At 37.0% G+C, this 13,395-nt stretch overlaps 1 protein-coding gene across 6 annotated transcripts in view; it reads right to left on the bottom strand.

The window, feature by feature from the left end:
* Nucleotides 1–13,395, bottom strand: part of RABGAP1L (RAB GTPase activating protein 1 like) — a 783,585-nt gene that overhangs the window by 72,607 nt on the left and 697,583 nt on the right. The gene's annotated exons all lie outside the window — the stretch shown is intronic.

The raw sequence follows: 13,395 nt of genomic DNA, 5'->3' as shown, positions 1-13,395 counted from the left end.
TCATATCCTCTCTGCAGCCTTCCATCACTGGGAAGGCTGATCCTTGAAAAATCTCATTCTTGTTTGTAACAGTCTTGAGTTCTAAGTTACACCTTGTTTTTCATCTCTTCTTTGAAGAGTTCAAGTCAATGACAAATTAGACTACATATTTACAGGTGACATTAATCTTCTAAATGGACATAAATCTTGTGTCTCATTAATAAGAAGAAAGCTGAACAGTCTACACCCAAGAGAGAAAGCAATTTGCACCTTTCAGGCAGGAGCGATAAAAATGATCGTTTTACATGAAGGAATCAAATTAACGTAAGTGTGTCTGTTAGGTTGGAGGGCACTGCAGAGCTTTTGGGCTTCTAACCAAAGGTCACCTTTTAACGATTAAGAAAGATTTTGCTGATTCCACCATTTATCACATGTGTATATGTATGGTTTACCACTATCTTGGATATACTGAATCCCAAAACATTAGAATTATTGTCACAATCTACCAGCTTGTTTCTTTAATAGACAGCTCAGTAAATGCACCTAGGACCTTCCTCCCCTTCCCTTTATAATTCTTCGGATCTAATCAAGGAGGGAAAAAATTATTTGAAGGTACTTGTGAAGCATGCATTGGTAGGACACATGCATTTAAACAGAACATCAGTGACTTGGAGATGACGTTTCTCAAGTCCTATTCTCAAAGAACAGCGTGGAAAGGATCTGCCACAAACTGTTGCAACAGACCCTACAAGTGGAAGACTTGGCTATTAATAATACTAGGATTATTCCACAAGAGGACTACTGAGTATGAACTGTGAACCCCAGCTTTCTGAAACTTACCATCCTTCCACACATTTTGTACGGCTGATAATTGTTAAGATCCTAATTAGAGAAGTACCTGACAGTGAAATGCCACAAAGAGGAAAAACAGTACATGTAATCAGGATTTATTTAAAACAGGGGTGCCCAAGGGACTTCCCTGGTGGCACAGTGGATGGGACTCCACACTCCCAGTGCAGGGGGCCCAGGTTCGATCCCTGGTCAGGGAACTAGACCCCACATGCATGCCTCAACTAAGAGTTCACGTGCCACAACTAAGGAGCCGGCAAGCCGCAACTAAGGAGCCTGCGAGCCACAACTAAGGAGCCCGCCTGCCACAACTAAGACCCAGGGCAACCAAATAAATAAATTAATTAATTAAAAAAATAAAATAAAACAGGGGTCCCCAACCCCAGGGCCAAGGACCAGTACGGGTCCGAGGCCTGTTAGGAACCGGGCTGCACAGTAGGAGGTGAGTGGTGGGGGAGTGAGTGAAGCTTCATCTGCCGCTCCCCATTGCTCCCCATTGCTCGCATTACCGCCTGAACCATGCCCCCCAACCCACAGTCTGTGGAAAAACTGTCTTCCACGAAACTGGTCCCCGGTGCCAAAAAGGTTGGGGACCACTGATTTCAAAGGTTGTAGTAAGGCCCTTAAAGAAAATAAAAACAAAATGGTTCTTTATGTCTCTAAAAGGCACCCATATGTTTAAGAAAAGGCCTTCATTATATATCCCTACATTAACAATTATGCTGTGATTTATGCAGGAATAATTACTAGTTTTTCTTTTCTTTCTGGAAGAAATTACAAGAATCTCTTAACAAGTGGCTGTCTTTGGAAATCACTGTCTGTCCTTTTTAACCTAATACATATATTGATTCTCTTTTATTGTTTTAAGGACCGCAGGAGTTCTTTGGATAGACAGAATCTCTGAGTGATAAAATTTTGAGTAATTTCTGTTTTAGTTTTTATTTATATGTTATTTTCTAAATTTTGTGTAATCAACATTATTTTACTCATTAATGAGAGAAAAAAACCTTTAAGTTGCAAGATCTTTAGGGAATAGACTTAGTTGGTATGCTTCACTTTAAATAAATGATACAAACAGCTATTCTTTCTGTAATATGTATTAATCAACTTTAGTACATCATTTCCCTACTCAAAACCTTTGTCTAGAATTAAAAATATTGGTCCCTTAGCATAACACACAAAACCTTTCATGACCAACTCCCATTCTTTTACTACTTCCTGGCCTTCCTCTCATATGCTAGCCAGATGGAACAAGATGAAATCTCCAGACGTGCTACCTTTTTCTCACTACTGTGTGCTTCTGAAAGTATTCTTCCCTCTACCTGGAACATCCTTCCTCCCCACGTGACCACCTGAAAATTTTCTACTTTTTTTCTTTAGAATGTTGCTCAAAAGCTTCCATCTTTAAATGGGCACAGAAATACATTGCTGGTGGGTGAAATGATACATCTTTTAAGGAGAGCAATTTAGCCCTATATATCAAAATTACAAATACACACACCCTTCAACCTAGCAATTCCACTCCTAGGAATTGAACCTATAGATATTCTCACACTTTTGTGAAATGACATAAAAAAGATTATTTACAGCACCATTGTTTGTAGCAGCAGAATACTGGGAACAACTCTACATACACATACATTGGGAGTTGGTTAAACATATTACAAAAATAGTGAAATACTATGTGGCTATCAAATAAATAAGGAATCCTTGATGTACTGACATAGAAGAATCTCTAACACATATTGTTACGTGAGAAAAGCAAAGTAAGGAAAATAATGGGACACCAAAAGTTCTGTAAAAAGGGAGGGGAAGAATACACACAAATTTGCTTGTATTTGCATAAAATATTTCTGGAAGGATACTTCTGAATAATAAGAACTTCACTGGGACAACACGAACAACTTCACTGGATACCATTTTATACTTACTGAAATTTTAAACCATGTGAATGTACTACTTATTCAAAAGGTAAAACTGTAAAAGTTTAAAAATCAAAATGCTAAAAAAAGTGTTCACATCTTTTGATAGTATCTCTGTTTCCCATACTCTCCTCCATCATCTCCTTCATTTATTCATTAGAATATTGGACTGCAGATATTTTGTGCCAAGTGCTGTGGTAGGTAGAGAGGGGAAATAAAAACAACCTGCAAGGACATTGAACCTCAAGGTACAACTCAGAAGAGCAGATAGAATATCTCATTTCAGTGAGCGCCTAGGGTGGGGGATGTGACAGGCACACAAAAGGAGGGATCTAACCCATCTCTAAGAGTGCTCACATCACTGCTTCATAATAACTGTTTACATGGCTGTCTCCCAAACTAGATTGTTATCTCTTGGAAGGTACCTTAAAGGGTAACACAGTGCATTGCACATAGGAGGTATGCATGTTAAATGAGCCACTGAATAAGCCAAAACAGAAATAAACAATGCATTATTTTTTAACAGTTAAGAACTAATATTTAAGTACTCAGCTAGACTCTAACCTAATTCTACAATCAATTTTATAAGAATTTAGTATAAAAGTCTAAGGATAAAAAGATTTTAAAAAGAACTTTCCCTATCTTATGTGTACAGATATTTATGAATGCATCCAATTGTCACAAACATATTACCCACTGCAGACCATGATTATACTTATGCAGTGCTTCATTTTTTTCCCCCCAACACTATCAATTAAATATGTACAGAGAGTATACAATGCATCAGGCACAATGCTGGGCTGCAGATACAATGGTAAAAAAAAAAAGACATAGCCCTGTTCTCATGGAGGTTACGCGTTAATGAGAGACTAATCAAATAATCACACAAGTTTCACAAGTATTTTTCTATATACTCAAGAAGGAGAAGACAAAAACTGACGGGCATGGTCAAATTTCTCCTAGGCGGCCATAAGGAAAGGAAAAGTTACCTTCATATCTCAGAAAATATAAGTTAAATGTTATTTTAGGGAATTATGGGGAGAATTCAGTGTCCTTGACCTTGGATGGAAAAAATACTTTTATTTTCCTGAACCTCTGAAATTTATCAGCTCTTTTAAATCATGAATGTAGGCAAAAATCCACTGCAGTATTTGTGATTCTGTCATCAATAGACCTTACAGATATTTTCATTCACATTACAGTAATTGCATATATCTCAAAATACTATCTATATTTATGACTTTTTTAGAATTATAGTAGTTATTCTACTTGCTACCATATCTTGTTATTTAATGTGTTAATAAAAAAAAAGCACATATTACTGTAACATAAATCTGATTTTTGGGGGTAGGGAGTGGGCAAAATGGATGAAGGTGGTCCAAAGACATAAACTTCCAGTTATAAAATAAATAAGTCCTGGGAATAAAATAAATCCTGGGGTTGAAACATTAACTTTAGTTAATAATACTCTATTGTATATTTGAAAGTTGTTAAAAGGGTAGATCTTAAAAGTTCTCATCACAAAGAAATAAACTACGTGTAGTTAACTAGACTTATTTTGATCATTTTGCAATATATACATATGTAGAGCTATTACGTTGTACCCCTGAAACCAATATAATGTTATATCTCAATGTTCAAAAATCTTATTTTTCTCTGTTTTGATACCTATATTTCAATATAATTGGTTTCCTTTAATTTAGTGTATTTTATGCATTTAAAAAGTTTTCTGATAAGGGGTCCATAGACTTAACCAAACTGCAAAAGGAGACCGTGACCACAAAACTGCTAAAAATCCCTGAGCTATAAAGGTTGGAATAACAATGCCAGCAATTCCATGGTTGGCACACAAGGAATCTCACTGGAGAAAAGAGATTTCTGTTTTTAATCATGTTTGGGAGGGACAGGAAAGAAGAGTACTGATCCACTTCAAAGTTCCAAGAAAAATGAAAAAGGGTAATAGAGTGTTTGCTAAGCTTGAATTTCAATCAGGTTTTACTGTATTTTCAATGCGTATATGTCATGTTCTGATGACAAATCTGTGGATATACAGCTTTGGTGAATATAAACTATGCATGCTGTTGAGAAACACAGTGTTTATATATTTTAGATAGCTAGCCTAACCATGATGATTACATCAAAAGTCAATTATTATACATGTGGTGGATGATTGTTCAGCAAATATTTGGTTTTCCTCTCCTCCAGCCTCTAAGATGGGGTATACTTTCCTGCCCCACTATGTTGGAAGTGGCCTTTTGACTTGCTTTGGCCAATGGAACACGGACAAAAATCAAAGTGTGCTAGCTCGAAGCTTAGGCCTTTAAGAGCCATCAAATGTTCCCAATGACCATGCTAGGAACTTCTAAACTCTGTCATGAAAAGAGCACACTCCAGAGAGCCTGCTGGTCTCAGAAGAGTAAGAGGTGTGGAACAACAGATCTAACCAAATCTGGGTCCTGAGCCGAGTAAGCTCAGCCATGCCCAAGTATGCCCAGCCATGTTCTGCCAAATGTTGCCACCCAAAGACTCATAAGGCAAAAGATACATGCCTATTATTATCTGCCACCACCAAGATTTATGGTCGTTTGCTATGCAGCAATATCTGACTAAGAATATATGATAAATAATACTCTTTAAAAACCTCGACTGACTGACTAATGCTCTCGGTTCTCTCTATCAAAGAAATCTGATACTCTGGGCGTGCTGAACTCCTTTGGCTACTAGGCTGTTCCCACAACTGAATTTATGCTTAAAAAAGAGTTAATTGCACTGATTCCCAAACATGTTTATGATCATAATAAAATGAATATGAAAAGAAACTGAACTGCTGTTTCTATAAAAACTAAGTTGAGCTATTTGGACAGACAACAAAGATGACTGGTTAAATACAAAAGCCACTGTCACATTAAATGGTGGCAGTGCCACCATGGAAGAGGTAAAAATAGTTATAAAAAAACTGTAAAGTTTGCTTTAGATTGCTTCATGAGTTTATTAATTTATTGCCTCTCTTCAGGAAACTGAAATGACAAAGCATTATGTATTTCAGAACTCCTATTCAAAGGCACAAGGACCCTATAACAAAATTGATAATAAATATGTATTTACGTTTTAAATTAAAATAAATGTTTATGTGAGTTAGTATGTACTATTTTTAATGCTTCACCTAAACCAACATTTTCTGTTAACCAACCAACTACAGGCCTGGCTGTGTCAGATAAGAGGGTTTCTTCAATATTTCAGCTTGTTAGAAATTCTATTGTGGGCATTACAATAATCAGAGCAACGGTGTTATTTTTGTTTGTTTTGTTGCAAATCCCGTTCATAAGCCAGCCTGTAGTCCTTGCATTGAATTTGAATGCTACAATTCGATTTCATATTGAGCTTGAGCACTGTGGTGAGTTTTTGGGGTTTTTTTTCCCTGAAAAGATCTCTGCCTCATGTTTATTTTTTTCTTTGGTTTTGAAAAACTCTTTCTTGATTTTGACAACTGGGTCATTTCATTTTTTCCAGATGAGTAATCACAGGGCAGCGTAAATAAGAATTAAAACTAGCATATGCCTGAATCCACCGATGGATTTCCATGAACATTTTGCTTTGGGTTCTAGCAGTGTCCTAAAATTTTTATTTATTTATTTTAAACATCTTTATTAGAGTATAATTGCTTTACAGTGGTGTGTTAGTTTCTGTGGTGAGTTTTTGATGCAATACTGGCTTCCCTAATAATTTAATCATCATTCAAAATTTCTGTTAGCCAAGTCTAAAATCTGATTCATTAGACATGAATACAGGCCATGATATAAGGAATAAAACCTCAATTCCTTCTTCTGACTTACAAAGCCCTACGTCATAACCTGACCCCCAACTCCTTCCCCAGCCTCATTTCTTACCACTGTCTACCCTTGGCACATGGTGCTCTAACCACACTGATCCTACTGTTTTGCTAATATATCAAGCTCTGTACCACTTCGGGGCCTTTCTCTCAGAGATTTCCTCTGCCTGAGCTACTCTTTTTTCCTTATTTTCCTTTGGATGTCATTCAGATCTCAAATGACACCAGTGAGGTACTCACTGATTACCCAACATAAAGCCTCCAATTAAAGACTTTAATTACATCACTCCATTTTAAGTCTCTGCATAACACTTATCACTGGCTGATAAGTGATATCATTAGCTAATATTCATGTCTTACCTCTCCTCCAAATAGCATAAGATTCGCAATTGATACAGGTCTTTCTTCCTCACACCTAGATTCTCAGGGCCAAAAATACAGCATAGCACACAGGAGCAGATCAATGAATATTTTGAATTAATTACTAAACCGAATGCGAATATGGGTGCTAAAACAAACAAAAAACTAGAATAAGATTTTTCAGTCATTGTAGACAAGCTATGATTTTATAAACCAAAAATTTTATGTATTATATGTTTCATGTCAACTGCTCCTATAACACCTTCCGAAAAAAATATTTTGAATTGACTCACTAATCAGCCCCACTCCCAGAATCAAGTATAGAAAGATTATTTCTCAACATCTGAAACAAGATTAAATGCAGAAGAGTTCTAATTATTATCATAGAAGCTGGTTTAATAATTTCATATTTAATAGCAAAACAACCTAAATGATCTTTAGATAGTGAATTTATAAAGTTGCTAAATGTTAATCTTTTATTTCATGATTTTGTAAAGGAAGAATCAGTTTGGAGTTATGTCAACTTATATACATATACCTCTTACTATGTGCTGGGTATTCTTAAGTGCTTTAATGTATTAACTGACTTAATCCTATAAGGCGCTTCTAATATGCTTCCAATTTCACAGATGAGAAAAATGAAACTCAGAGAGGTCAAGTAACCTGCCCAAAGTAAATGAGCTAGTTGGAGGTGAGGTGGGATTTGACCCAGACAGTTTGGCTCCAGGGTCTGTGCTCCTGGGCTCCACTCTATACTATGTCACCTCCCTTAACACTCAGATTTTTCTCTGAAGAATCTACAGTGGTGATTCATGGGTAGCAACTGAACTCTGCAAATGACAGAACTATAAATCTGAATGCTGTATGGCAGCCATATTCAGCCATGGGATTGAAGAAGCAGAGAACTTGGGGAAAGAGAAAAAGTAGATGCAAAGAGAGAAGTTAATTAGATGGCATGAGATATTGAGAATGTTTGCCAGCATCAGTCTAGTACCTGCTCTGCTGAACTCCTGCCCTTGTGTTTAAAGGAACACAACCTGGTGCCCACATGATAAATTCCCTTCCTTGTTTAAGATAGCTCAAGATTTTATTACTTGCAACTATAAGAACCTTAACTCATATCAAAACTGATAAACCACATGAGGGATGATTTGGCTCCTTCTGCTAAACTGAAGTTGATGAAATACTACCAAAATATGTTCACTTAAATAATAATGAGAATGTAAAATATTCAGATAATAACATTTTTTAAAAATATGGATGAGTCAATTGGTGTTGCAATGCTTTATTTTAATCAATATTTTTGTATATACAGTGAAGATTTAGAAATAACTACTGATTTCATTGTTTTCTCCGTCTCTGGCACAAGGAATTGCTCTGAATTTTTTCTGTTTTTTTAAATTTGGCATGCTAGATGAAATCTATGTGCCAACCCAATAAGAAGGAAGTAATTTCAGAAAGCTTACCCTCATCTCCCAGTTACACAACAGAGAAACTGCAGCTCCCTGAAGAGCTCCCTTCCTTTACTGCACAGTGCTGCTATTTTGGTATCTGTCCATTAAGAACATATATCCAGTGCTAATAGAGTATAAACATGTGTTAGTCTGGGTAAACAGTTTTTGTTAATGGACAAACCACTGAACAACCAAGTCTCTTACAGTGATGCTGCGATCTAGAATTTCAAGATGTGAAACATAATAAAGCCAAAATGGGCCATCTTCTCTCCATTACATGCTTGATATCCAACTTTCCCATTCAAGCTGACACAACAACAGTCTTTCCAATTTTATAAGGTGGAAAGCTTACAGTAATTTGCAACTTGTCTCAATCATTTACTCTTCTTGTATAGATCAGCTGCTTGCCTCTTCCTAAGGAATACTACTGTACCTATCCACTGCAAGAACTAACCATCATGTGTGGACTAATTTCTTTATTCACACTGCTACTGTCAAAGTGTCAAGAAGTCCAGACTCCTGTCAACTCAATTTTTAAAGGGCATTACAGCAGGTAATGCCCTTTAGAATGTTTTTTCCGCACGCAATGCGGCCCCCGTCAGTCCATTACTGCCTATTACTGTAGCAATTGATATATCTACTCAGCAGATGGTTTGGCCCATATAAAGCCCTCTTATTAACTCCACATTGCATTCTCACCATCCTGAGGCTCAAACCTAAGACCCTCTACACCCCCAACCCAACGTCGCCAACCCCAGGGCTGTGGACCAGTAGCGGTCCGCAGCCTGTTAGGAACCGGGCCGCACAGCAGGAGGTCAGCGGCAGGCGAAGAGGGAAGCTTCATCTGCGGCCCCCCCATCACTCGCATTACTGCCTGAACCACTGAACCGCCACCCACCCCCCAAGCCCCTCCCCGTGGAAAAACTGTCTTCCCCGAAACCGGTCCCTGGGGCCAAAAAGGTTGGGGACTGCTGCTCTACACCATCTTCATGGCAAAAGGCTTCAAGTTTCCTGTAGGACTGATATCCTGATAGTGATTCCCTAATCAAACACAGCAATTAGCCAGGGTTACCCAACGAGTCCATTTCGTCCATCCCACCCCCTGCCTTCTTCCGCATCCCTGTGATACCTTATAGCTACTCACCCTACTCTTTCCTCTAGGCCTTCTCCAGACAGTTACGAGGGAAGACAGTAAGAGCTTTCACTGTGCTAAATACAAGTGCTCTCATTTAATCCTTGAAGTAATCTAGTGATGTAATGCTACTATATCCCTCCTTTATCAGATGAGGAAACTGAATCTTAGAGAAATGAAGTAATTCACCAGTAAGTAACAGATGTAAAATTTGAACTGAGAACTGTAACTTTAAAGCCTCTGAAATAGTTAACTTCTTGGCCTCTGCACAAGCTGTTCGCCCTGCTCAGAAAGGTCCTACTACTTTCTACTCACTGGCAAACACCTGATCAGCCTTCACAGCCTCACTCAATTGCTTCCACCCGCTTTGGAATTCTGCCTCCACACTGTTCAATCAGTGGTAATTATTCTCCACTTCGTTCTACCCTAAAATAGTAAATATCACCCCCATAAATACTGATTTTGCTTCTCTTTTATTTTACCGTGAGGTCTTTGGGGGAAGGGATATTGTATTTATACCCAGCACTTGCAATAACCCAAAAATGTTTGTAATATTACATACTGGCCTCTACTAACATACATCGGAAAGCAATGTTCCCTTCATAACCACTTTATAGATTAAAAAGTTGAAATAATTCAGTAGAAAATAAATTAACATTTAACATGAAATATTCAAGCTTGACAGAGTATGCATTGGTTATTAGGCTTACTCACTGTTTAAACATTAAATCGAATATTCTGAATTTAAATACATATTCAAAGCTTTCTTTTGGAACACATAATAAATGTAACAGGTGTGATCTTTTCCCTTTATTTATACTAGTCAGATACAAAAATAATTAGAAGTGGTGGAGGTGGTAGAGAGGAATGCTGGCCATTCCACTAGGAGACAGAAGGTCCTGACAGGAAAACTTCAGAGACTCCCTCCTTCACTTATTATTCCTTGTGTGAGCACTTGTGCTAAGGGAAGGATTGAGGGGAGGGGTACAGTTTTGTCTCACAATGCAAGAGTTAACAACCAAAGCCTGTGAACAACCAAAGAAAAAGTAGTCTGTTGGATTTAAGGAAAGGCAAGAATACTGCGTCCAATGAGGCAGCTTTATCAATGCTTGAGTCATTTTGATTAGACTGGATTTTCACCTTACATACCAACTTATTCATGCTGTAGTTTAAAAGTTGTTAAGTTCTGCTAGTGGTGACTCTAGGCTTTTGTTTACTTTATCTTAGCAAATACAGTACTGATCCACGTAATCTTATGTTGTGTTTGTGGATGATCTGGATGATAAGAGAAGTTATGCTTGGCTTCCTTATCCTTTTTCTTATCTGTCATTTATGAAAAGGACTTGTATAAAGGGATCTGTGATTTTCCTGCAATATCATTCATTTTTAAAGGATCAATAGGATATAGCCATATTTTTCAAAGTGTGAATCGAGACATTTCTGAAATTAATGGTTGCTCACAACTAGCCTTTAAACAATTAAATATAACAGAGCGGAAGAAAAAATTTGAATACATCACCTGGTTTAGTCAAATTTTCTTTTAGTCTTGTGTGTACAGTGTCTTATATATTTCACTATGTGTCTCCATCAAAAATGTCAGAAAGGGCTTCCCTGGTGGCGCAGTGGTTAAGAATCCACCTGCCAATGCAGGGGACATGGGTTCGCGCCCTGGCCCGGGAAGTTCCCACATGTTGCAGAGCAACTAAGCCCGTGTGCCACAACTACTGAGCCTGCGCTCTAGAGCTCGCGTGCCACAACGACTGAGCCTGCATGCCACAACTACTGAAGCCCAAGCGCCTAGAGCCCGTGCTCCACAACAAGAGAAGCCACTGCAATGAGAAGCCCGCGCACCCGAACGAACAGTAGCCCCTGCTCACCGCAACCTGAGAAAGCCCGCACGCAGCAACAAAGACCCAATGCAGCCAAAAATAAAAATACAAAATAAATAAATTTATTAAAAAAAAAGTCAGAAAGCCACAGAGCTACTTATGAACATGAAAAGATTCAGTGTCCACACCAAAAACACTGTACTTACTGGGATTTCTACCATTTAAGGAATCAAGATAACTCTTATTATGAAACAAAGTCCAATTACAGAAAGATATTTAATTAATTCTGGACTAAGAAAGTTTCTAAATACCCTTGCAATAGTCAACCTAAACCCAGGGGATTTTATATGTTAGCAAGAATATAATTTGCTTTGCAGTACAGTAATAAATCATATTGAGAAGCAATTTATTTTATATTATAGAAAATCTGAGTATTTATCTCTTTCATACAATTTAAAGGGTTCATCTCAAAGCAAAAAATTCAATACGGAATCAAAAGCAAATGATAAATATTTTATCTTACCACAATTTTAGTATAACTTTCCCAGATAAACTAAAACCAAATACCACCTCCAAAAGCTGTTACCAGTAAATAAACTATTTCAAATTTCAAATCTGATAAAGAAAACTCAGTATCTCCAGAAAGTTCTGCAATTAAATTGAACACCTGAACGTCTATACTATTTTAAAGTTTGGTGTACAGAGCAGTATTTTGTGTCCTTATCACACCTCTGAGACTTTCCATATTAGTGACCAAATTTCATATCAAATAAACTCCAGGGCTAAATCCCCTTTTGGGGAGCTGGAATTGCATCAAGGTGTAACATATATCAGTATGTAGAATATGGAAGAATGTTCCCTGGTAAGCATATTAATATTCATTCATTCATTCATTTTCTCTCTTCCTGTCTCCTGTACATGTGTGAGCACACACCCTGAACACCCCACAACGTCTTGTATTTATTGAGAGCACATGACGCTCTCCATGACCCGCTCACTGCCTACCTCTTCAACCTCCTCTGTCCTCTACACTGTGTCACTTTACATCTCCCTGTTTTTGTTTCTTCTCCCTCCTGGCCTGGAAAATTCCTATAAGGTTTTGAAGACTCAGCTCAGACCCCTTAAGAAGATCTTGATAGGACCATCAGAAAAAAGTGAAATAGAATTCTGAATTCTTTGGTTAAGTTTTCATGATGGAATATTGCAAAATTAATGGCTAAAATGAAGCTTAAAGATTATCCACAACTGTGAACTAACCTATCCTGACTTGGTATATATAGTAATATTTATGGTTAACTAAAAATTGGCAACAATCTCCATATAGTATATATAATTATAAAAATAGAAATTATATTAAATAGGAAAAGAATGCAATAGGCTGGATATTTCTTTATTGATGAACACTTACAGAAGTATATTATGGTTTTGTATTTGTTTTGCTTTTGCTTTTTTTTGTCCAGCTGATTCTTTTAAACTGCAGCTATAAACATCTACAAAAGGAGAGAGTGTAATGAATCCCTGTGTACTCATCTTCTGTTTCAACAATTATCAACACATATTTATTTAGTTCACCCACATCACCAACCCCTCTACTAGATTATTTTGAATCTTTGCAGACATTAACTATCCCTACCTATCTTAATCATCATCATTAACTATATCCATAAATCTCTCTAAATCATCATTTTAAACATAATCAAAATATTACTGCATACACAAAAATTGAATAATTCTAATATCACTAAATACCTAATTAGTGGTCAAATTTTCCCTGATTATCTTATAGATTTTTTTATGGTGTGTTCCAATCAGCATTGAAACAATGTCAGTACACTGCATCAGGCTGATATAACCCTTAAGTCTTTTTAAATCAACCTATGAGTTCCCCCCCACCCTTTTTTTTTTTCATTACAATATATTTTTTGAAGAAATTGCCATATTATGTTTAAGGTTCCCATGTCTTAAAATAGAGAATTAGGATTTCATACTAGTAAGGTAATCGTTATGATATACTTGTTCATTCTGTTGCTTGTGATGAGTA

The sequence above is a fragment of the Balaenoptera ricei genome, chromosome 1 (genome assembly GCF_028023285.1).
Source record: "Balaenoptera ricei isolate mBalRic1 chromosome 1, mBalRic1.hap2, whole genome shotgun sequence".
Classification (NCBI taxonomy): domain Eukaryota; kingdom Metazoa; phylum Chordata; class Mammalia; order Artiodactyla; family Balaenopteridae; genus Balaenoptera; species Balaenoptera ricei.
This window is presented reverse-complemented; position numbering and strand designations above follow the sequence as displayed.